This window comes from Petaurus breviceps, unplaced genomic scaffold (assembly GCF_028583685.1).
Source record: "Petaurus breviceps papuanus isolate PSGF00001 unplaced genomic scaffold, PetGlider_PUasm1.0 98, whole genome shotgun sequence".
In the NCBI taxonomy this organism is placed as follows: Eukaryota; Metazoa; Chordata; class Mammalia; order Diprotodontia; family Petauridae; genus Petaurus; species Petaurus breviceps.
This window is the reverse complement of record NW_027187460.1, coordinates 28,038,717-28,064,697: the sequence shown is the minus strand read 5'-3', so window position 1 is coordinate 28,064,697 and position 25,981 is coordinate 28,038,717. Positions and strand designations below refer to the sequence as shown.

Below are 25,981 nucleotides of genomic sequence, written 5' to 3'. Positions count from 1 at the left end.
ATCTGAGTCATTGGAGGCAACATCCAAAGTGAGGAGATCTAAGACAGATTTGAATATTTAGGCAAATGAATGAATCGGACTCAAACCACGAATATAAGAAAGGAAGTGTTTTATACTGCAAATAACAATGGTTTCTGAGTCAGAAGGCCAGGGTCTGAGCTCATTAGCTGTGTAGGCCTGGATAAGTTATTTTACCTTCTGAGTCTCAAACCCATCACTTGCAAAATGGGAAGGGTAATGTTTTCATTACCTACCTCCAAACGTTGTCAAGGGAAAATGCTTTGTTAACCTTAGAGTGTTATATAAGTGTGAGCTACTCTTTCATTCGTGTAAATTGGTCATTTATTTGTTCTTGACTAATAAGAGTGTTAAATATCCAATTAGTCTTAAATGAGCAAGAGCTCCCTTTTTTTGGGGGTAGGGGGTTCACCTAGGTTTGACAACTTTGAATCACACTGAGTTGTGTGTGCATTAATTCAACCCTCTAGATGAACATAGGAAAAAAACAACCCAGCAACTCAAAGCTTTATTGGGTATTTGGTGTGCATGACACTAAGATACCTAGTTATTTGGAAATAGCTCCAGAACTGGTTGAGTATTTTCGGCTTTCCTCCTTGTGGGTTGGTGTGATGTAGAATAGACACAGCCTTTGGACTTCAATCATCTGAAAGGCCAAACAGAGCTGAGTAGAGTCCCTTATTTGGCTGAATGAAGGACTGACTTGAATACACACCCTCTGACTCACCCAAATCAAACCAGCTTGAATTTGCTTCAGGTCCTGGAGGTGAGCTCATAGCTGCTTGGAGAGTCAGCCTTGGTTAGGTCAGGTCATCCATCATTCCTGGGGTTTGAAAGGAACCCTCTGACTTGTCATTCCTACTCTCTTTTCCTAACCCCTGTCCCTCCTCATTGACTCAGCTCCCTCCCATTTTGCCTCCCTCTAATTATAGCTCCAGCTTTGATTCCTTTCTCTTATTTTAGATTTTCCCTGAGCAGCCCTCACTGAAACCTCCCCAGGGACCCATTTCTTCACTCAAGCTACCTACACATATCCATGAACAATATGGTAAGTGATTGCTTATCACTGGGGAAGTAGATCATTGGCCCTTCTCAGGAAGGGAAGGGCTTTGGGTACTACCTTTCAGTGAGGTGGGGCCAAGAGTTTTGTTTTATTTTGTTTTCTCAGAAGTGAAGCCCTGGAAAACACTACAATCTGAGTTCGGTGTGGGAGCTTGAGCCCAGGTCCACGGAATTCTTTACTAAGAGATTATGGGGGCATGTACCATAAATCAAATAGCAAAACATTTAATCAGCGGCAGGACAAAAATCCAGTAATTGGAAAATCAAGCAATGAAACTATCATCTCCTTATACCTAGCCCCTCCACTAATCTTGACCCTTTTCCCATACACAAAAATGCACAATTTCCCATATACTAATATGCTAGTAGGGAACAAATCTGACACAGTGGATAGAGCTCTGAGCCCAGAGTCAAGAAGAACTGAGTTCAAATCTAGCCTCAGATATTTACCAGTTGTTATCCCAGACAAGTCAGTTAACCCTTATTTGCCTCAGTTTCTTCATCTGTAAAATAGGAATAACAATAATACCTACCTCCCAGGGTTGTTTTAAAGATCAAAGGAGATAATAATTGTAAAGTGCTTAGCACAGTTCCTGGAACATAGTAAGCGCTATTACATATTAGCTATTTCTAGAAGGCTCATCTTTCAAAGAGGGAATTTGATTTCACAGATAGAAATTTCTGCCTGAGTCTACTTGGTTCTTTTAAAAATAAGTTTTATTGATTTTTTTTTTTTTACATTACAAACATTTCCAGATTATTCTCACCCTGTGAAAGATTTCTTTTAGCAAAGTAAAACTCTTAAGCAAAACTAGCAATATAATGACTGTGTGAATGTGCATGATGCATTCCATATCTGTAGGCCCCCCTTTTTATTTTTGTGTTTTAAAAATTAACATAAACATATTTTTTTCCTTCCCATCCCCCATCCAATCAAAAGAAAAAAAAGAGAGAAAAGCAAAGCAAATCCTTTTAATGAATAGTCAGTCATGCAAAACAAATTGTCAACAAATTGGCTGTATAGAAATACATAAGTATGTGCATTTATAAACACAATGTATATACCTATATGTATACACACATAAGTACATATACATATATATGTACACGCATGCATATATTAACTATGTCTCATTGTATACCCTAAAACTTTCACCTTTTTGTCAGTAGATAGCATGTTTCATTATCAGTCCACTGGAACTATGGTGGTTATTATATTAGTCAGAGTTCTATAGCTTTTTTTACATTTGTTATTGCATATATTGCTCTGGTTTTGCTAATTTCATTTTTTTATCAGTTTATAAAAATTTTCAAAATTGTTCATTTTTAAGAGGAAGGGAAGAAATATTTATTAAAGATCTACTATGTACCAGGTAATGTGCTAGGGACTTTATTGTACTTATCATTTCAACCATAGGAGGTATATGTGATTATGAGTCTCATTTTACAACTGAGGAAACTGAGGCAGCCAGTGATTAGGTAATTTGCCCAGGGTCACAAGCTGGTTTCTGAGGCTGGATTTGAACTCAGGTCTTCCTGACTCTTGTCAGTCAATAAACATTTATTAAGTGCCTACTATATGCCAGGTATTGTGCTAAGTGCTCCAGGCCCAGGGCTCTATGTATTGTGCCATCTAGCTGCCTCAATTTTGCAATTATTGATGTTATAAATTCGTCTTCTGGTTCTGCTCTCTTCATTCTCCTTCAGTTCATACAAGTCTTTCCATGTCTCTTTGAAATCATTTATTTCCTCAATTCTTACAGCACCTCCACCACATTCATATTCAGCCATTCCTATTAATAGATATCTCTTTAGCTTTTTGCAACTACAAAAACACTGCTATAAATATTTTTGTGCATGTAGGACATCTTCCTATATCTGTGATCTCTTTTGGGTATAGGCTTAGCCATGGCGTCACTGGGTTAAAGTATATCCACTGCTGAGCAACTTTTTGAATGTAATTACAAATTTCTTTCCAGAATGGTTGTACCCATCACAGATACCAACAGTGAATCAACGTGCCTATTTTTCCACAGTCCCTCCAACATTTGTCGCACCTATCAGATGGACAAAAACAGAAAATAACAAATGTTAGGGATAAGCATTTATTACATGCCTACTTGTTCCAGACACTGTACTAAGATATTACCAATAATGTCTCATTTGATCCTAACAACAACCCTGGGAGGTAGTTGAATTACTATACCCATTTTACAGATGAGGAAATTGAAGCAGATAAAGATTAAGTGACTTGCCTAGGATCACACAGCTAAGAAGAGTCTGAGACTAGATTTGAACTCTGGTCTTCCCGACTCTAAGCTCCTTGATGTGGTCCAGGTATTCTAATCTTTTTTGGATCTATTCTCTATTTTCTGCTTCAAGGCAGGGAAATTTGCTGCCTACCGCCTTATCTACCAGCTGCTGAAGTTTTGACCTCTACTGCTGTGCTCTTCTCTCTCCTAAGCTGCCATCTGCTAAATATCTGTCTTCTGCTGCTGTTTTCTACTCTCTTTTACTGTACAGAAGCTGTGGGACATTGTTATTTCTTTCTTGAATGAGACTGGCCAGACAACATGCCTTGGGTGACTCAATACACCTTCAACTCTGTCCTCAAACAGCTCCATAGCCCCACCTTATTAATACACAAAAGGGCTACTCAGGAAACAGAATTCTAACTTTCCTCTCTCTGTGGCAGCTCTTAATCCTTACTAAGTTAGGACTGAAAGAATTCCTTTTACTTCTTTCCTGTTCCAGGGAAAGTGCTTGGACCCTGCCCTCCCCCCAAACACATACTTAGCAGCTTCTGAAGAGCCTGTCTTTGAGGCTGAGTATATCCACATCTAAAAGTGGAATGTGCTTCCTGGCCAGGTAATAAGTTTCTCCTCCTAGGGTGTATTGTTGGGGCTATTGTAGAGAATAGTCCTACAGTAGCAGTAGTAGTAATAGTAGTTGTTAACTAGTAGTTGTAGCAGTATTAATTATTGTAGATATAGTAGTACTAGTAATAGTTAATAGTAATTGTAGTAGTAGTTCTTAGAACAGTTATAGTAGTAGTAGTAATAGTAGTAGTAGCAGTAGTAGGAACAGAAGCTAGTACTACTGGTGGTAATTATAGCGATAATGGTAGTAGTGATAGTAACAATAACAATAATAATAGTAGTTGTAGTAGTAGTTTTTAGAATTGTTGCAGCAGAAATAATTGTTGTTTGAGTAGTAGCAGTAGTGGTAGTAGAAGTAACAATTGACATTTATGTAGCACTTTAAGGTTTGTAAAGTACTTAATGCTCATTATCTCATTTGTTCTCTCCATATAGGTATGGTTTGGACTAAATGACTTCTGAGTTTCCTTCCAGCTTTGTCGTGTTATTCTCAGCAGAAATGCCTTGTTCGTGATGAAATGGAAACAGCAGTACTGTGTTTGGAGAGCTGATGTCCAGAATAACAGGTGCTTTTAAATTAAGAATGTAAGTCACACATGCATACACTTTACTGTTTTGCTGCAGGTGCCTGTAGCAAATATTGTGCCACCCCCAGGAAGGTCATCAAGTTCCACAGATGGCACCAGACAGACACCTTGTAAAAGCAGCTTTAAAACAATGCTTGTGTAGAGGGTGATACTTTTTTGGGTGTGGGTACAGATGTGGGTGGGGGAGGTCCCTATGAAGTGGAGGGAGATCTGCACTGGAGGATTAGCCTTTGGACTGCTACAATATCAGAAGCCAGAGAAAAAATGAAAGTGGGATGGGTGGTTTATTGTTTCAATTGTAAGGGGAAAAGAAGAAACGTTAATTGCTGAGCTCATTTAGGAGGCAAGTCCGCTGAAAAGTATAGAGATGCTTTTAGGTCTTACTGAAGGGATGTGGGATGTTTCCTAGGACAGTTTCTTACTTAACAAACAGTCTGCTATAGTGGAAAGAGTAATGGACCTGAGATCAGGAGAGATCTGAGAGTTCATTTTGTTTTTATTTTTTTTAAGATTAGGTCTTCATAATTTCTGTAGGCTGTTAGTTCAGTAGTCCCTCATGAGCCTGGTCCCACTACCGATTAGCATGGAAGTTTCTGACCTGCTCAGTTTCCAACACTGCTACTGCTCCCACCCCACCCCACCTCTGTCCCTATACTTTTCTACCCAGTGATCCTGGCCCTCTTGCTGTTTGCCCAAAACATTCCATCTCCTGACCCTGTCCATTTTCACTGGCTGTCCTATGTTCATGGAACTCTCTCCCTCTTCATCTCTGCTTCCTGGTTTCCCTGGCCTCCTTCAAGTTTCAGTTAGCATCATACCTTTCCTTATGCCCTTTAAGGCTAGTCCCTTTAATCTTAATTATCTCTAACTTATCCTGTTTATATGCTCATGGTCAGTTGAGTGTATCCATTGCATCACCCCATGGATAGAATATTGGACTTGTAGCCAGGAAGACAAGTTCAAATCTAACTACTTGTGTGACCCTGGGCAAGTGGCTTAAACCTGTCTCAGTTTCTTCATCTGTAAAAGAGGAATAATAAATAGTCCCTACCTCCCAGGGTTGTTGTCAAGATAAAAATATTTTAAGGCATTTCGCCAACCTTAAATTGCTATATAAATGCTATTATTTTATCTTCTTGGTATGTAGTTTGCATGCCATCTCCTCCATTAGAGTCCCTTGAAAGCAGGTACTGTCTTATGCCTTTCTTTGTGTCCCTAGCTCTTAGTACAATGCCTGGCACATAGTAGGTGGTTAATAAGTTCGTATTGACTGACATTAACTGATATGGACTGGACTTTTGATTTCACTGATATATGGAACTTCTACCTGAAGAAGTTCCCTTTTTAATCAATGCAGGTGGTGTGTTCTTTTCAACTTAGTTTTAGAAAATTGAGATGTTAAGTAAGTTGCCCAGGGCCATACAGCTAATATGTGTCAGAGGCCAGTAAATAAATAAAGAACAATTCATCAAGACATCATCTGAGTCCAGTATTACATGCAACATTCCATACCCATAGCTTTCTACCTCTATAAATAAGGGAAGAGTATATTTTGTCAGTTTTTTTCCCAAGTCCAAGTGTCTTGGCAATTCAAATTACACACTATTCAGTTTTTTGTTCATTATACTGTTGTATTCATTGTGTATATTGTTTCTCCAGTGCACACTTCACTCTGCATCTATTCATATAAATCTTCCTATAATTCTTTGAATTCTTCACACTCATTATTTCTTATGGCACAAGGATATTCAATTACATGAATATACCATGTCATTTTAACTGTTTCTCTCCACTTGTTCCCTCTCTTCCCTCCAGAAGGAGGAATTTGGTTTCATTTGAATGCATCAGTTACCAGGAGTTATATATGTTCATTCATGATTTCAGCAAGGCATTTGGGAAAATCTTAAGATATTTTTTGTGGTCAGTACAGAGAGATGGCAACAGGTTTAGGACTTGTTAAGTACCAGACCTGAAGAGTGATAATTAATGATTGGATATTAACTTGGATTGGAAGTATTTTGTGAAATATTCTGGGATCTATTATTGACCTGATTCCTTTCAACACTTTCATCGAAGTCTTGTATCCTAATTTTTTCTTATTTGGTTCTCCCCCCACTCCTTCACCTCAGGATTTTACTTGTATATTATTTTCTACTCCTTTCTCTCCATTTCTCTTTGTCATTCCCCTAATGGGTATGCTTCCTTGATTTCAGCACTTTCTGTATTTCAGCACTGTGCTCATCAGCAGTCTCACCCTGAAATCTCCCTCAGTGACTTCCTCACCATGAAACATCCATCATTCCCAAAAGCCTGTGCTGTCAAAATAAAATGGAAATGGGGAGCCACTAATACATGCATAAGGATTCCTGGGACCACATAGTAACTTAATTTTAAAATGAAATGTTTTCTTTATTTTACTGTATTTTTGTTTATTTTGTTAAATATTTCCCAATTACATTTTAACGTAGCCAGGTGCACTGTGTTGCCTTTAGTGTTAGACACCTCTGCCTTATAGTCCTGTCATCCTGGAATATCCCTTTGCTATTTTGACTCCCCTCTCTAAATGATGAGTTTCTCCTGGGGCAGTCATTCTAGGGAGAGGCTCAGGCTGGCTAACATTCATTTCCCTCTCAACTGTACTTTTGACTGACTTCAATAACATGCCCCCTTGCCAGGTACAATTCATCCCTCCCTCTTTTCATCTCCCTTTTGTGTGTTGTTTTCCCAGTACTATAATGTAAGCTCTTTGAGGGTAGGAACAGCTGTTAGCCCCCCCCCCCCCCCCCTTGTATATGTATCCTCAGTCTAATCCTCAGTTTCTAAAACCTAGTAAGAACTTAATAAATGCTTTTTAATTGCCTTGCCTCGCATTATCCGTCTCTTCTCTCTTTGTCTGTACTCCTCCCTCCCACTCCCTCCCCTCCAATCTTGCTACCTTTCCCTTTCCTTTCGGGATTTTTCTTTCAGAGGATCCAAAATTGCAGCAAGGAGATGAGTGTTCTCTTCTGATAGCTGTTTATTATTCATTCTCAGCAATTGGAAGATTCTACAGTCATTCCCAGAAAGTTCTAAGCAACCATGTTATGACTGGCTAGGATCCTGGCTGATGGAGAGATCAGATCTGTCTTTCCAGCTCTTTGGGTAGATGAGCAATACATCCAAAGCCAAACCCACTGCTTCGTGTGTGAAACCAAAGTAGAAAATGATTACTAATGGAATTTTTGATTCCAAACTGTGTTCTCTCTCTCTCTCTCTCTCTCTTTTTTTCTCTCTCCTCTCTCTCTTCTCTATCTCTCTCTTCTCTCTTTCTCTGTCTCTCTGTCTGTCTATCTCTCTTTCTCTCTCTCTCTCTGATTAAAACCTTTTACCTTTTACAGATGGTTTGTACCATGACTGAGAAGTAGATGGGGACAACGTCAAAACTTATGGTTCAGCCTCCCAAATCATGACCTTCCTCCTCCAAAACATATAAAGAAGGAAACAGCTAGTTGGAGATTACAGAATCCCATGTAAATAGATTGGATTTCATCAAGCAAGAGTTCTAGAGGCTGAACTTTGGCTGGACGGTCAATGAACAATTATTCCCATTATGGAATTCACACTCAGCAGGCATTCTTTTATAATAAGGAGAAAAATAATAAAACAACCCCATGCCCTGTTGAGAGTCAGGAGAACTGGTTTCTAGTCTCCGTTTTGTCACTCACCTAGGCTGCCTGATTCGGGGTGAGTCATTTGCTCTCTATAGGTATTATTAGTTCTCTTGTCAATCAAAGAGTGGTGGTGATGAGGTGGAGCTACATCAGATGGATGTCCTTTCTAGTCCTGAAATTCTGTGAGGTGGCCATCTCATGCTGCCTCATGTTCTCTAGGGTAATGCATTTTACGTTCCTATGCCCAGAGGATAGCACAGCATCAATGAACTCATCTACAAGAATTTATTAAGCACCTAATAAGCAACCAGAATTGCAGTGGGGAAGAGGAATGGAAAAGGGAACAAGAACTTAGGTGGTACCTACTGTGTGCCAGGTTCTAGGCAAAGCACTTTACAAATATTATCTCATTTAATCTTCACAATGACCCTGTGGGGCAGGTGATGCTATTATCTCATTTTACAATTGAGGAAACTGAGGCAAACGGAGGTCATGTGATGTGACAACCTCTTGGTGTCCCTGGCAAATCTCTAAGACTGTAGGTTGCAGATGAGTTGCTGATCTGTATCATGATGGGAGTTTCCACACTGGGAGCTCTCTACATCCATGAAATCACAAGATGATATTCAGAAGAGCTTGATGTGAAGGAAGTCAAGGAGCCTTGGGTTTAACTCCCCCTTCTGACATTTTCTAGCTGTCTGCTCATGGGCAAATACTCTGAATATCAAGTTCATGTAACATCTCTGGGCCTCAGTCTCTTCATCTTTAAAATGGGGTAATAGCACCTACCTCACAGGATTATTCTAGGCTTACATGAGACAATGTGTCAAGTGCTTTGCAAACTGCAAATCACATGTATAAATGTCAGTTTTTAGCAGGTTCCTCCTCACTGGAGGACCTTACTCAAAAGCTGGATGTGCATTAGTCAGATATGGTGGAAGGGAGATTCTTGCTTAAGTATCAATTTGGCCATATGGTCTCTGAGGTCCCTTCTAGTCCTGAGAGCCCATGATTCTTCTTCCTTTTATCTTTTTCTTCTGCAATTAGATTCTTTGTTATTGCATAACAGATGCAAGCATATCTCCAGTGAGAATTCAGTAACAGAAACTGGTCTTTAAGAGTAGCAAGAGGGATTTAGGTTTGATATAAAAAGGAGAAGGCTGGATTTAGAGCTAGAGGTCCTGGGCTCAAATTATGACCGTTACTTTTTTTTTTTTTAATGTGACTCTGGGCAAGCCACTTAATTTTCTCTGGGCCTCAGTTTTCTTCAATTTTAAAATGAAGATGCCCTCAAAGGTATTTTCCTTAAATCTAGGATCCTATGACAAATAAATTCACGAAGCATTCCATATATTTTTCAAAACTGAACTCATCTTCTCCCTAAAACCCTCCCCTCTTTGCACTTCCCTATTACTGTTGAGGGTACCAGTATCTCCCAGTTACCCAGGCTTGCAAAACGTGTATAATCTTCAGCTTCTCTCTCTCCACCAACTTCCTACCATATCCAATTTGTTATAAAATCTTGTCGTGTTATAAAATTGTTGTGCCATCACTTGCATATGTTCCCATCTCTCCTCTGCCACTATTGAGAGTCAAGTCCTCATCACCTCTTTTTTGTTGTTTAATTGTATCCAAATGACCCCATGGACTATAGCATGCCAGGCCCTTCACTCTCTCTCAAGTCTGTCCAGGTTTGTGTTTGTTGCTTCCATGACACTATTTATGCATCTCATCCTCTGACATCCTCTTTTCCTTTTGCTTCAATCTTTCCCAACATCAGGTTCTTTTCCAATGAATCCTGTCTTCTGATTATGTGGCCAAAGTATTGAAGCTTTAGCTTCAATATTTGGCCTTTCAGTGAATAGCCTGTATAAATTTCCTTAAATATGGACAGACTTGATCTTCTTGTTGTCCAAGGGACTTTCAAAAGCCATCTCCAGAAACACAGTTCAAAAGCCTCAATTAAACAATTGCAATAAGCTGCTGGTTAATTTCTCTGCCTTAAGTCTCTCCCCACACCAGTAGATCTCCCACTCAATTGTCAAATTGATTTTCCTAAAGTCTGACCATGTCGCTCTCTATTCAGTGAACTCCTGTGACTCCCTATCAACTCCAGGGTCAAATATAAAATCTGTTTGGCATTTAAAGCTCTTCACAATCTGGTTTCCTTCTACCTTTCTAGTCTTTTTGCAATCTGTTCATCTGTCTATCCAGGGGTGGGGAACCTGCAGCCTTGAGGCAACATGTGACTTTCTAGGACCTTGGGTGCGGTTTTTTGACTGAGTACAAGTTTTGCAGAACAAATCCTTTTATTAAGGGGATTTGTTCTGTGAAGTTTGGATTCAGTCAAAGGGCCACACCCTTTTGCTGTCCTTCACATAAGACAATGTATTTCCCAGCTCCATGCATTTTATCTGGCTGTCCCCCATGCCTGGAATTCTCTCCCACCTCATCTCTTCCTCTTAACACCCCTGGCTTCCTTCAAGTCCCAGCTAAAATCTCATGTTCTATAAGAAATCTCTCCAAATTCCCATTGAAGTCAGTGTCTTGCCTCTGCTGATTTTCTCCAATTTTTCATGGATATACCTTGTCTGTTCATAGTTGTCTGCATGTATGCATCAGACTGTGAGCTCCTTGGGTGTAAGATCTGCCTTTTAAAATCTTTATGTCCTCAGGGCTTAGCACAGTGCCTGGCACATAGCAGACTCTGAATAAATGCTTGTTGACTGACTATGATCCTATAAATTGTAAGAGAGTGATTAAGGACTGAAAGCAATTACCAAGAGTAATGGTGAGGGACAGCTAGGTGGGAGAGTGCATAGAGTTCTATGCACTCTCCAACTCTGAAGTTAGGATGGATCAAATCTGGCCTCAGATTTACTAGCTGTGTGAACCTGGGCAAGTAATTTCACCCTGTTTGCCTCCCCCCACCCCCCGAAAAAGAATAATGGTGAAATCATCCTTTCGAAATCTTTGAGAACCAGAGAAATATCTGCCTAGAATGGTTTAGGAAAGAATCACATGGTATAGTGAAAGGTTTTTCCGTTGAGGACCCCTTTGGCATTCTGGCAAAGCCTATAGCCTCCTGCTCAGAATAATGTTTTTTAAATGCATAAAATAAAATATATAAGATAACAAAGGAAAAGAATGATATTTAAATACAGTTATTAAAATATAAAAAAAAAACAAGTTTGTGAAACCAAGGTTATGAATCCCTGCTATAGTAGACTTAGTATTACGGAATTCAAATCCTGGTCTGTTCCTTATTGTCTTTGTGCCTTTGGGAGAGTAACTTCACCTCTCCTGCAAAATAAGGGGGTTGGACTCAATAAATGACCAGTAAGGTCCATTTTAGCTCTAAATCCCATGATGCTGTGATTGAAGGCAATGAAATGGGATAGATGACCTTAAGAGGCCTAGGTTCACTGGAAGCTCCTATACCCATTAACATAATTCCATATACCACAGTGCTGTTGTCTTGGCCTGGAAGGGTATATTTGGCTATTAGGAAAACTGCCCTTATTTGCACTGGTTTTCCCTAACTTCCTGCAGGCAGAATGCAAATGTTGGCAGATGCCTTCCTGGTAGAACCAGATATGTGTTATGTAAGGAATCCTATAGGGTTTCAGAATCTCTACCATGCTATATAACCACAGTCGATGGAAATGATTAAATGTCTGCCTCTCCATGGTCTAGATGAAGAATTCACAGGAAGCATCACTGTTCTCCAGTGAATGTCAAAGATCCTAACCTCAATGCATTAGAATTGGAACAGGCCTTAGAATATAGACCGTCAGAGCTAGAAGATGCCTTAGAGATCATCTAATTCACCCTTCTCTTGTAATGGATGAGGAAACAAAGGCCTAGAAGCAGAGATGTGCTGGTAAATGGCTCTTTGGAAAAATAAATTGCAAGACACACTTTTAAGCTGAATCAGCATTATTTAAAAAAATTTGTTTTTGCTTTTTGGAGGGCAATTGGGGTTAAGTGACTTGCCCAAGGTCACACAGCTATTTTTTTGTGTTAAGTGTCTGAGGTCAAATTTGAACTCAGGTCCTCCTTACTCCAGGAGGTGCTCTATCCACTGCGCCACCTAGCCTCCCCTGAATCAGCATTATTAACATTTTTCCATCACTTTCTTAGGACTAGACAATTAACAAAACAAGAAATCAAGCCACACTTTGGCATTTGCCAATTTCCAAGGTTTAAGTAGGAGCAGGCTCCAGTGTACACCTGTCCAGTGAGATGAAATTATTTGCCCAAAGACACATAGTTAGTAGTAGAATCAGGACTACAATGAATTACTCTTTTTATACCACAAATTGTCCTTTTTCATGAGCAGGAAGAAAGATAGCCATTAGTAAAGAACAGTGGAGTGGCCCTGGGATTGAATCCTGATTCTGCTACTTGCATGAGCTTGGGTCAGCCTCTTAACAACCTTTCTGGGCCTCAGTTTCTTCATCTATAAAATGAATGGTCTGGACTAGATGACCTCCATGATCTCTTCTAGATGTGAGCTTTTTACCTTCTACATTTTTGTTTTAATAAGAGATGTGTCAGCACTTTAGATAATGATGAGATATTAATGGTAGAAATTCTACTTTGTGTATGTATGAGTATGTGTGTGTGTGTGTATGTGGGACAGTGCTATAATGTGTATATGAGAGGAGAGAGGAACAGAGAGTGTGTGAGTTTGTGTATATTTGTGTGTGTGACAGAAATAGAGAAAGACAGAGATAGAAAGGAAATGGAAACATAGAGAGACACAAAGAGAATGTATTGGGGAAAGGGAAGCTTTCTAGGCAAAAGCAGTTATTCACTTGTTGACATGGTATGAGGTTGTTGACGATAGAGGACAATGGACAAAATCACTGCTATCTCCTCTTTTCTCTGAATTCTTCTCTGTTTCTTACCACTTTTCTTCTTTCTGCTGCTATTACTCTCTTAAAATTTTTTTTGTTTGTTTTGGTTTTGCTTTTTGGAGGGGCAGTTGGGATTAAGTGACTTGCCCAAGGTCACATGGCCGGTAAGTGTTAAGTGTCTGAGTCTGGATTTGAACTCAGGTCCTCCTGACTCCAGGGCTGATGCTCTATTCACTGAGCCACCTAACCGCCCCTCTTTTAATTTTTTAAAAATAGGTATCTCCTGTGAAGATGCAGAGGAAAGTACATCAGAGGAAGCCACCAAAGGGAATGGGGAGAAACTGCTGTGGCCTTCATGAATCATGGAGGTTGTCAGAAGAAGAAATGGAAATGCTTGTTATTGTCAATTTCTCCTTCAGATCTATGAGGGCACTAAATAATGTTATAGAAGGGAGAACCACAGACTCAGAGTTAGAAGGAATCTCAGAAGTCAACTAGTCCAGTGCCTATCTGAATAGTATTAGACAGCCAACCAGACAAACAGATACACCTGAAGGCAGATGGAAAGACCATCAGACAGACAGACAGGCAGACAAGGCAGGCAGAGATATATATAGATAGATAGATAGATAGACAGATAGATAGACATAGATAGATAGACAGATAAATAGATAATGTAGGTAGGATAAAGAATTTAAAAAATTAGAAAGAGCTGAGGTGGATTTCCCTTGCCCCTCAATTGAAGGAGCCTGTGGAGGATTGTAATAGTAATGGAATTTCAAGATCCCCCTGTATTGGCGTGGTTTTCGGATTGATTGTGTTACAACCCAGAGTTTGTGAATTCCACTTGTGGGATGGACTTGTTGATGTGAAAAGAGAGTGCTGAACTGGGAGGATCTGGTGATGTAAATTTAGAGAGACACAAGCAAAGAGAGAGGCAGAAGAATTTATTTTTTGGAAGCAGCATCTTGGAGGCAGAGAAAGACAGAGAGGATTGCTGAGGGCCAGTTTGAATTGCCTAGGACTTTTGAGAGCTGCCACCCAGAGCTGCCAAGGACTGAGGAGACATGGCTGTTATGCTGGTACTATGTCTGTCTGTTTTGATGTTGTTTTGCCAGATTTGTCCACTGGTGAAAGACAGTCCTGTTTTTGCAGAGGTCCTGGAAGCTTGCTGTTGGTTCAGAGCTCCTGAGACTGTTCTGCAGACAGAGAGTGAATTCTGTCCATTGGTGAAGGACAGTGCTGTTGTTGCAGAGGTTCCGGAACCTGGCTGTTGGTTTAGAAGCCCCGAAGAAGGATTTTCTTGTTATATGTTTACAGAAATCCTGGAAGAGGGTTTTGCTAATGTTTTCAGGGGTCCTAGGACTGTTCTGCAGACAGAGAATGAATTAATGAAGACACTGGCAATGTATCTTGTGGCCTTGCTAAGCTTTGTCTCCCTAGGATCAAAGATTTCTGAGAATTTGCCCCGGGTCAAGATGAAGAAAAGACCTCTCTTTGGGTATTAAATGCTGTGCTTAAGATTGTTATAACTCTGGGGTAGATTCAGTTGTGATCCAAGGATGGGAAACTTTTGACTTTTTTGTGCTCTGTGATTGAACAAATGAATATACTTTACTAATGATTGGAAACTAATCTCCATTTGAGAAGAAGGGCTTTGTGATTGACTAGGTGAATGTACTGCCTAGAGGTGGAGTAGTATTTAGAAGAGGGACTTTGTGATTGATTAAATGAATGTAATATACAGGGGTGGGGTAGTACTTGATTGAATTACACTTGGTGAATGCTGTATTTTGAATTATGCTATATTTTGATTTTCTCTGTTATTAATTTGTCAATGAATAAAATGGAGAGCAGCTATGCTGGTATTTTGAACCTTGGGAAGTTGCCTTTTTTGGCATTACAAGGATCCAAGAAAGATGAGAAGGACTGCTTAGAATAGATAAAATGATACTATTAGGTGAAGGGGGAAAAGATAAATAATTCCATTTTTATTTTCTGTTTTCCCTACCAAGAAGAATAACCTATGGACTGGGAAAGAGAAAACACATATCTGTAGCAGGGAGTGAAAACCCAAGGCAAGTGAGGAAATGGTAGGACAATGTTCAGCTGTTCTCAGCGAGTTCAAACTCAGATCACCTATATTCCAGAAAACAGAAAGATCTGAGTACAATTGTTGAGTCGCTGTCAGTGAATTTTGAAAGATCTTGGAGAATGGAAGAGCTACAGAGCTCAGGAGGGCAAGCACTTGTTCCCATTTTCAGAGGGAAGAGAGCTAAGTCTGCAAACTATAGACTAGTAATTATAGCATGATTTCTATTACTGTTAAAAATTCTCGGGGTGGCCAGGTAGCACAGTGAGTAAGAGCACTGGCCCCAGTGTTGGGAAGACCTGGGGATCAAATCTGGGCTCAGACACTTAGTACCCACCCAGAAACACCTGGCCGTGTAACCTTGAGCAAATTACTTAATCCCAATTGCTCAGGGGCGGCCAGGTGGCTCAGCTAGTAAGAGCATTGGCCCCAGTGTTGGGATGACCTGGGGATCAAATCCGGGCTCAGATACTTAGCACCACACCCAGAAACACCTGGCTGTGTAACCTTGAGCAAGTTACTTAACCCTGATTGCTAAAAAACAAAAAACAAAAACAAAATTCTGGTACACATTATGATTTTTATTAATTAATTTTTAGTTTTCAACATTCACTTCCATGAGATTTTGAGTTCTAAAATTCCTCCCTGTCACTCCCCTCCCCCCACCCCAAGATGGTATGCAATCTGATATAGGCTCTACATATACATTCATATGAAACATATTTCCACATTATTTATATTGTAAAGAAGAGTTAGAACCAATGGGAAGAACCACAAGAAAGAAGAAACAAACAAACAAAAGATAGAGCAAATTGTATGCTTTGATCTACATTCAGACTCCATAGTTATTTCTCTGGATGTGGGTAACATTTTCCATCATTAGTATTTTGGAATTGTCTTAGATCCTTGCATTGCTGAGAAGAACTAAGTCTATCAAAGTTAGTCACTGCACAATGTTACTGTTACTGTGTACATTGTTTTCTTGGTTCTGCTCATTTCATTCAGCATCAGTTCATAGAAATCTTTCTGGGTTTTTCTGAAGTCCACCTCTCTAGCATGCATTAAGGGAGTGATCTGTGAGTCTTTAGAAAGGGAAAATGTAATCACTTAGAAGTCAGCATGACTCATCAAAAGGATATCATGCCAAGCTAACCTCATTTCCTTTTTGGACAGGGTAACTAGGCTGGTAGGTGAAGACAATGATGTAAGGATTACCATAGTTAGATGATAATTCTTAAATTTGTGCAAAGCATTTGATATTGTCTCTCAGTTATCCTTGCGGGCAAGAATGGGAGATATGTAGTAGATGGTGGTATAGTTAGGTTGCTTCAGAACCTATTGAATAGTTAGACCCAAAGAGTACTTTTTAATGATTCAACATAAATTTAGAAATTCTCAGGTGGAAAGCCTCAGGGATCTGTGCTTAGCGCCATGCTGTTTAACATTTTTATGAATGAGTTGGATAAAAGCATAAATGCTTTGATGATCAAATTTTCAGATAACATAAAACTAAAAGTGAAATCTCACACATCAGATGACAACCAAGACATAAGAAGATCTCAAAAGGTGAGAATATCCAGACAAACCAAATACAAAATGTAATAGAAAAATGTGAAGTTTTACACAAGGATTCCAAAAAAAAGTTGGGTTGTCCAAGTACAAAAACACTTAGTTCTATTTGTCTGGACTTGGTTTTATTTGTCCAGGAAATTCAGCCACCCGCTAAGTCTGAGAGACCCTGGCTACACTTGGCTGGGACATTTTATACCCTAAGCCTGGAAGCTTCATCAGGGAAGCTGGGGACAATCAGATTACATGGAATTGGGGTGTGTGGCGAGAGGAAATCAGAGAAGCCAGGTCAGGAAAACACTAGTTCTATCAGAATTAGGAAAGTAGATGGTCTCAGGTTATGGGGTAAGTATCAATTAGGGGACCTCCTTGCCTCCTCTCAGGGAACATGTGCCAAGACCTTTTGTCTGCTTTTGTGACACAGGAGGTTCATAGAATTATGGAATTTAGAGCTGGAAGGCACTTTAAGTGCCTTAACACCCTTATTTTACCCACAAGGAATTTGTGAGGGTCTGGCTGTTTAAATCAATCTGCAGCTTTCTCCGACCTGATCTCCTTCCTAGTGAGAGTGTTCTCTTCAGATCCTCAACCTGGGATTTTTGCATCTGTGGCAGGAGTCACAAAAAAGTAGAGATGAACAATCAGGCAAGATACCCTCACCCAGGGATGGAAGAAACAGATTCCAGGGGACAGGACTGGGTGAGGGGATGGGAAAACAGGGGTTCTTGTCTTTAGCACACTAGTATTCCTGCTATCTAGAAGCTAGCTTGATTGTACTAGAATGTCCAGGCTTCATTTATTGGTGGGAGGCAGGCAAAGACCCTCAACCACTCACAGTTCTGGGAACTCTCTTCTTTAGGGAGGGTTGGCCACAAAGGGAAAGAGCTGGTAGGGGCTTTTTCAAGAGGATGAGAGATCAGGATGTCAGTGAACCCCATGCTCTAAAGCAGTCATGCTCCATAGAGCTGCATGCTTCTGATGTCCCAAACATCCTATAATGTTAGCCATCCACTGCCAAGTCAGTTTCCTTTCTTGCTGAAGGAGTTGAGGCTGAGGGTAGGGATACTTATTGGAGGAGGAGTTCAGGTGAACTTCCAGTCTCACCCCTCTCATCATGACCTTCCTATGTGCAGTTCTTTAGGAACTTATGGCATCAGTGGATTGAGTGCTAAACTTCAAGTCAGGAAGACCTGTGTTCAAATCCCTTCTCAGACTCTTACTAGTTGTGTGTCCATTGGTAAGTCACCTAACTTTCCCTGTGCTATGGTTTTCTCCTCTGTAAAATTAAGGCCCTCTGAGATTTGGAATTGATGGCTTCTAGATCCCAGCCATCTAATATGGATACATCCATCCCATAAACTATGATCCCATCACCTAAAGAGGAGGTGCTTGGGGGAAACCTTTGAAATTTGCTATCCTCTAAATTCTGGAGGGGCTGAGGTAAAGTATGTGGTGTCCCACTCTGCATACAGTGCTCTGATTCTCCCCTTCCTTATGTTTTCCAGAGCACTTTGTACTTTTCCTTTGCCCTCATGGCAACCCCCCCCCCCCATAGTATTATACTTTTTGTATATGTACTGTGTTCCTTTATGATGCTGTAAATTCTTCATGGGCAGGGGCTGTGTGCTTTCTATCTCTGTGTCACCAGAGCCAAACAATGCTTTGTACACAGCATGCTCTTCACAAATGCTTGTGGCTACAGAATCATGTGTATATATGTTTTTTAAAGTTTAAGTAACATCAAAGGGGTTATTCTAACCTTGGAGATAGATAGAGGTTATGGCAACCCTTGGAAAAGGGGCTGAATCTGGGCTCCAGGAGACCGGATCATTTAGTCACCCCAAGCAAAGAGTCAGAGGCCCTAGCTCTGCTCCCTCATCTTAATCCTGCCTCAGGCAGATCCTCACCTCTGCTTTCTCAGTTTCTCTCTCTGTAACCTGAGGCTCCTCATAGAATTGAAATAACAACAACTAGCATTTATATCACACTTTATATTTACAATGTCCTTTACTTATATCATCTTAGTTTATTCTCACAACCATTTTGTAAGCTAGGTGAGATGGATGATCACCCCTCCCCCTCCCCCCTCCCCCTTTGTTTACAGATGAAGAAACTAAGGCTGGGAGAGATTCAGTGGCTTGCCCACTTGACTAGGAAGTGTCAGTCAGGATTCCAACTCAGACTGCCCTCTAGGCAATGCACCACCTAGCTTCCAGGGGTGTTGCATTAAGAACAACAGGAAGGGGCCTTATTGAGTCTACACTCTACCCTCTTATTGTACAGATGAGGAAACTGAAGCTGGGAAAGAGGATGTGATTTGCTTGAGGTCACACATTGAGTTCGCTGCAGAGCTGAGATTGGGACTGAGGTCAGACCAGTGTCCTTTCCAAAGTTCCAGGTTGCCTATCTCCCACATTTATCTTGAGATGACTTCAAAAGTCTCTGTTCTTGCCCTTGGCGTGAAGGAGAGTAGGCAGTCAATGGGAGACAGTGGGAAGGAGCCTGCACATAGAGAAAGTTTCCCCCACTCACTCTGGTTCAGTGTCTGGGCCCCATGCCAGCCGTGTGGTGAAGAAAGTTAGGATGACTTGTGGTTGGGAGGGGACGAGGGAGGAGTCAGCAGGCACAGGTTTCCTGGTTACCTGGAGGCACCCTCCGTGGTGTGTCTGCTTAAAAGAGTTGTTGAAACCCAACTGTTCACAGTTAAATCCACGACCTGCCTGTGGTTTCTCATTCATTAAATAGTTACCGAAGTACTGGCCTTGATAGTGTTGTATCACTTTAGGCAAATAACTGAATTTCTCCTAGCCTCAGTTTCCTCATTTGTAAAATGATGATAATAATGCTTTCACAACTTCCCTCAGAGGGTTGTGAGGGTCATTCAGTCATTTGACCAGTCAATAAGGATTTATTAAGTACCTATTATGTACTAAGTGCTGGGGTTACAAAGAAAGACAAGGGACAGGTGGTGGGGGGGAAAACTATATGCAAAAATCCTATATGCAGAAAAAATAGGAAATAATCAAGATAGGGAAGGCACTAGAATTAAGATTTAATTAAAATTTCCTGTAGAACGTGAGATTTTAGCTGTGACTTGAAGCAGTACAGGAGGCAGAGAGGAGGAGAACATTCCAAACATGACAGAAAAGATAGAGAAAAAGGCCAGAGCTGAGAGATGGAGTGTCTTGTTCAAGTAACAGCAAAGGAGACCAGTGTTAGTGGGTTGAAGAATATATGGAGGCATGTGAGAAGACTTAAAAGGAAGAGAGTAGGGGGCTGGGTTATGAAGGGCTCTGAACACAAGATGATGAAATGAGATAATGCTTGGGAGGTGCTGGGCAAACCTAAAAGTGATATATTTTAATGTCTGCTCTTATTGTACAAATGTGAGTTATAATTTTTATTACTGACTAGCTATGTAGGCAGGATGACCTAGCTAGGGGGCTAGATTTGGGATCAAAAGAGACCTGGTCTAAATCCTGCCTCTGACACTACTGTCTGTGTAGTAGTTGCTTAACTTCTCCAAGTCTCAGTTTCAACATCTGTAAAATGGAGATAATAATACCCGTGGTACCCACCTCACAGGGTGGTTGTGAAGATAAAATGAGATAATGTTTGGGAGGTGCTTTGAAAATCTTAAAGTGATAGAGAAATGTCATTTGGCTTTATTATTATACCAGAGATGTGAAGCAACTTGCCATAACTCAGAGTTAGTTCAACAGTAGACAAGGAATTTTTCAACTCGGGCACTCAGTGCTTTCTCAAAGAGACCAAACATAAAGTATCAGAGCTGAAAAGCGACATTAGAAATCATCTAGTTCAGTCCTCTCATTTTTGTGGATGAAGAAACTGAATCCCAGAGAACTGAAAACTGTGTTCAAAGTCATGAGTTAATTTAGTGGATTGTTGAAAGCCCCAAGCTCTGGCTTCCTGGCTAATGGGAACCTGCACGTGGCTGGGTGTTGTCTTTGCTCATACATCTAACCTGAGCTGATGAGCCAGCTTGTGAAGGGCGATTGGGCAGAACTGAAAGAGAAAAGCACCTGGACTTGTAAGACCATTTATATCATTTTAGTTTCTTCACTTACTATCCTATGTGAGATCACACATGGTGCGTCAGTGAGTGAGTGAGTGAGTCACTTGCTCAAACCTCACTTTCCCTATCTGTAAAATGAGGGTAATAACTCTTGTGCTCCTTACCTCCCAGGGTTGTTGGAAGACAGGTCCAATTTAGGCCACAAAGAACTATTTCAAAAAAAGGAGAGCTAGTGTTAGCGTAGGATGTGGTGCTGGAAGGGACCTTTGTGACAGCCTAGTTCCATAGTTTCATTTTTCATCTAAGCAGTCATTTAGGTTTCTTGGAGGTCTTGATTTTATCTTTACTTAGGAAGCTCTGACCCTGGGGAAATGTATCCTTCAGCTCATTTGCTTTCTAGTAGAAAATTATATCAAACTAAGAGGATTTTCAAGCTAGGATTGGTATTTTTGGTACCCCCAAACACAGATGGCCAGGGGGTTCAGTCATGGGATATAGCAAGAATGTTTTAAGAATGACTTGGAGCAAATACATCATTTTGACCATTATAAATACCCAAATTAACTCTGAAGAACATATTGGGGTAGCTAGGTGGCACAGTGAATAGAGCACCAGTCCTGGAGTAAGGAGGACCTTAGTTCAAATCCAGCCTCAAACACTTAACACTTACTAGCCATGTGACCTTGGGCAAGTCACTTCACCCCAATTGCCTAGCCTTTCCACCACCAAAAAGCAAGCAAACAAAAACAAACTATGAAGAACACATGAAGAAAGATTCTATCAGCATCTAGAGAAAGAACAGATAAATGGAAGTATGTATAGAATAACTTTACATCTATCTATCATCTATCTATCATCTATCTATCTATCTATCTATCTATCTATCTATCTATCTATCTATCTATCTATCTATCTTTTCATGTATCTATCCCTATTTGTGTCTAATATTAGCCATCTCTAGGGGGGAAGAGAAAAGAAAAAAAGCAACAAAAAAAAGAAAGAAAATTACATAATTTTTTTTATGTATTTAAAAAGAATAGAAAGTTGCATATAATAGATTTGCAGTTTCATGTGCAATCATCTTTTTTATTATATAAGCATAGAAATGCTTGTTCTATTCTATAAATTAGAAATTAAAAAAAAAAGCTGAAGAGAGAAGAGAGCTTAGATATGAGTAAATCTAATCATTTGATGGAGGAGGAAATTCAGGCCCAGGGAGGAGAAGCCACTCTGGCTCTTTTGTGGAGGAGTGGTCCAGGGGGATAACTGTCCCTCCCCTTCCGCTCTAGCCATCAGACTCACCCTAGCATCCATGAGTCCACGCTGGAGGGCAAGAGTCTGATTCCTTCTCATCTCTTGCCCTGGCCCGCTGGCCTAGCTTCACACTGTGACTCAGTTTAGTTTTTATTGGCCCCTTGGCACGTTAAATGGTTAGGAAACTTCACTGGAGTTACAAGTCTATTCATAATCACACTTCAAGGCCTAGTGTACTTAGAAAGTATCAGTGACACTTGCCAGCTTTAGAGGGGACCTTTTAAGTGGTGAGAAAAGGGGGGGTGTGGGTTTGACAACTGGGCAGGGAGCTGGTAATTATTGCTATGCAAATGAGTAGCTGGGGCTAGCTTATGCCATAGCTTGCCTGCGGGCCACTATTCTTTGCCCTCCCTCACTGACACACTGGACTACTTAACCCCTGTATAATTTTTTGTGTTAATCTCTGAGGTCCCATAGCAATTCTCTGCTAGGGAGCGACAGTCCAGCAAACCTTCAGTCCATCAGTCCCCTTTCATTAGAAATATACTGCCATCATTAGAGACATAGTTCTCAGCTATAGAGTCCAAGTATGTTTATTTGAAGTCAATATTCTTCTTCTTCTTCTTGGGGGGGAGGGCAGCGGGGAAGGCAGGCCACACAGCTAGTAAGTGTTAAGTGTCTGAGGCTGGATTTGATCTCAGGTCCTCCTGACTCCAGGGCTGGTGCTCTAATTCACTGAATCACCTAGCTACCCCCAAAGTATGTTTATTTTATCCAAAAAACCCCAAGTGCTTTCTTCTAGGGTTTTACATATAGAAATTTAATGTGAGTCTTTGGGAGGGAAAAGAGATGGGAGCTAGTCAGTCAGTCAATAAATTTCTGTTAATTACCACCTATGTGTCAGGCACTGTGCTAGCTGTTGCTTATATGAAAAGAGACAAAAGATAGTCCCTGTCTTCAAGGAGCTTACCGCCTAATGGGGGACACAATGAACAAACAGATATGTACGAACAAGTTAAATACAGGAAAAATAGGAAATAATTAAAAATGGGAAGGCACTAGAATTAAGAGGAGTTGGGAATGAAAATTTATTCAATATTCCGGAATCCATTATGATGGTCAACAAACCTTAACTGAATGCCCGCTATGGGGGAAGCTGAACTATTAATGTGATTTTAGGACTTTAGGTAGTGCTAAGGAATATTGGTAGCTCATATACAGTGATCAACCCATAGTAACACTCTACCTCCTTCGTTAAGACAAAAAACATCTCCCTCTTGAAAACACCTTCTCCCCCTTTCCTTTGGTGACTTTCATCCCTTCAAAGATGCCCCTGGTGTTCATTTTTGGATAATAGTTGGTGTTGATGTTTGTCTTTCCTTCTCGAAGAGGACCATGATATCAGGAAGGTGATGTCATGACTTGCAAGTGAATTGGATTTAAGTGAAGGACAGCTGTGCAAAGTCACCAGGCTCACTTTCTCCTCCAGAGCCATCTGGGTCCACTGGCAAGATATAGATCAGAATAACTGGAGATGGCCCCTAGGATCAAAGGGATCAAGGTATCTTCGAGGTCATCTAGGTGAATCCTGCTCATTTTACTGATGAAGAAACAGGCTTAGAAAGGTTAAGTGATTTGATCAAGATCATACAGGTATAAAGTGACAGACCCAGGATTTGAACTTAAGCCATCTTAGCATTTGCTTTCATTTTCTTAATAAGGAAACTGAGATGCAGAAAAGAGAAGTAGTCTTTGATAAATCACAAAACCAGTATATCCTGAAGCCAGAATGCAAACCCAAGTCCTCTAATTCCAAGTCTGGCTCTAGTTTCAATAAACTATTCCCTCTGAATCAGATTTCACCTGGATATACATTTAGGAGGAGAGGAAGAGCTCAGTGTGATTTGCTCCAGGTCACACAACCCCTTACCTACCCTGCCCCTACTCCTTTGAGGATGTCTCCTTCTCAGATTCCTATCTTTGCTTTTGTGGCACCTGAAGCTATGTCCAGGGGGCTTTCACACTTCTAAAACAGATTTTATTTAGTATCATTTAATCTTCCACTTACTGGTTCCCACAATTATTCCCCTTCACCCACTCTCTCTGTTCTAGTCAAACTGGTCTACCTGTTGTTCCCTACATACCTCTTTCCATTTGCTCATTCTGGACCTTTTTACTGGTGGTCTGCCATGCCTGGCTTACTCTTCTTCTCCTAATTCCTCCTCTCATACTCTGTGGCTTCCTTCAAAGCCCAGCTGTGATGGCATCTCCTTCACGAGGCCTTTCCTGATTCCTCCATTAGTGTTCTTTCCGTTTTGGAGTTACTTTGTATTTATGTTATCTGTGTACCTGTGATAACAGAGTGCAAGCTGCATGAAGTCAGGAACTGTTTGAATATTTTTTTCTTTTTGTCTCCAGGGCCAAGCACAATCCCTTTGCATATAGTAAGTGTTTCATAAATATTTGTTGAGTTGAATGGAATTTACTGAATTAGCAAAAAACCAAATACATGGTGACCACTAATAGGAGGAAAGGGATTGCACAGTGTCCCTAGCCGATAAAGCCCTAGACCTGGAGTTCAAATAGGAGCCAAGACATTTACCAGCTATGGGATCCTGGGTTAAGTGACTAAATTTTGTCTGCCTCAGTTTCCTCAATTGTAAAATGGAAATAGTAGTAGCACCAACCTCTCAAATGTGAGGGTCAAATGAGATACTGTTTGTAAATTCTAGTTATGATGATGATGATCATCATTATCATTATGCAAATAAATATAGGACTATAAGTAAATTGTGTGTGTGAAGGTAAGCTTGCTAAAATTTTTCCAAATTCTGACACCATGACTTTAATAAGCATTTAATAAGCACTTACAAGGACAGAAACAAAATAGTTTCTGCTCTCAAGTTCACATTCTATAGGGAAGCAACACTAGATAGATAGATAGATAGAGAGATAGATAGATGGATGGATGGAGAGATGGATGGATCAATGTTGGGACTAAATAAAATAAATCTAAGGTACTTTCTGGAGAAGGAGGTATTAGTAGGATCAAGAAAAACCTTTTGAAGGAGGGTGGGGAGTCTAGGAAACATAAGTGAGGAGGAAATGTATTGTTACAGGCATGGGGAATGACCTGGGCCAAAGCATAGAGTTAGGAGATGGGATGTTAAATGTGAGGGATGGCAAATAGGTCAGATTGTCTAGATTGTAGGTTCATGAATGAGAATAAGATATAACAGGTCTGGAAAAGTAGCCAGGAAGTTCTATTGCAAAAGAAGGGCTTTAAAGGAAATGTTCTAAATGTGACCTTTCAATTAATCAGGTAGAAAAGTAGATTCCATGTTGGAAATTTATGCTCTCTTCCTGGTTGTTTTTGAATTGTGTCTGTTTCTTCATGATCCCATGGGTCATACTGTCTATGGGGTTTTCTTGGCAGAGATACTGGAGTGGTTTGTCATTTCCTTCTACAGTGGATTAAAGCAAACAGAGGTTAAGTGACCTGCCTTTGGTCATCCAGCTAGTAAGCATGTGAAGTCAGATTTGAATTCAGGTCTTCCTGACTCCAGGCCCAGCACTCTATCTAGCCATGATCCATCTAGCTGCCTCTCTCCTGGAAGGTAGATGATAATAAGAACAGCCTCTTGCATTTCTATGCACATATGAATTATATGTAGGCAGCTGGGTGGTGTAGTGGACAGAATCCCGGGCCTGAGGTCAGGCCTCAGACACTGTGTGACCCCAGACAAATCACTTAATCCTGTTTGCTCATCTGTAAAATGAGCTGGAGAAGGAAATGGCAAACCAAAAGATATTTAGTAGTATCTTTGCCTAGAAAATCCCGAATGGGGATCGCAAAGAGTTGGATGTGATTGAAACAAATGAACAATAGCAACAACCACAACAATATATATACTGAATTTATGTATCTCTCTCTCTCTCTCTCTCTCTCTCTCTCTCTCTCTCTCTCTCTCT

At 40.5% G+C, this 25,981-nt stretch overlaps 1 long non-coding RNA gene across 5 annotated transcripts; it reads left to right on the top strand.

The window, feature by feature from the left end:
- Positions 1–638: 638 nt before the first annotated feature.
- On the top strand, positions 639–14,933 carry LOC138156086 (uncharacterized). 5 transcript variants are annotated; one of them, XR_011167054.1, is made up of 5 exons: positions 639–784; positions 982–1,066; positions 3,835–3,948; positions 4,395–4,544; positions 13,335–14,933. It is a non-coding gene; the product is annotated as an uncharacterized lncRNA (long non-coding RNA). The 5 variants fall into 5 exon arrangements; XR_011167053.1 differs by having other exon boundaries at positions 781–822; XR_011167052.1 differs by lacking the exon at positions 639–784 and having other exon boundaries at positions 902–1,066.
- The last annotated feature ends 11,048 nt before the right edge of the window (positions 14,934–25,981 follow it).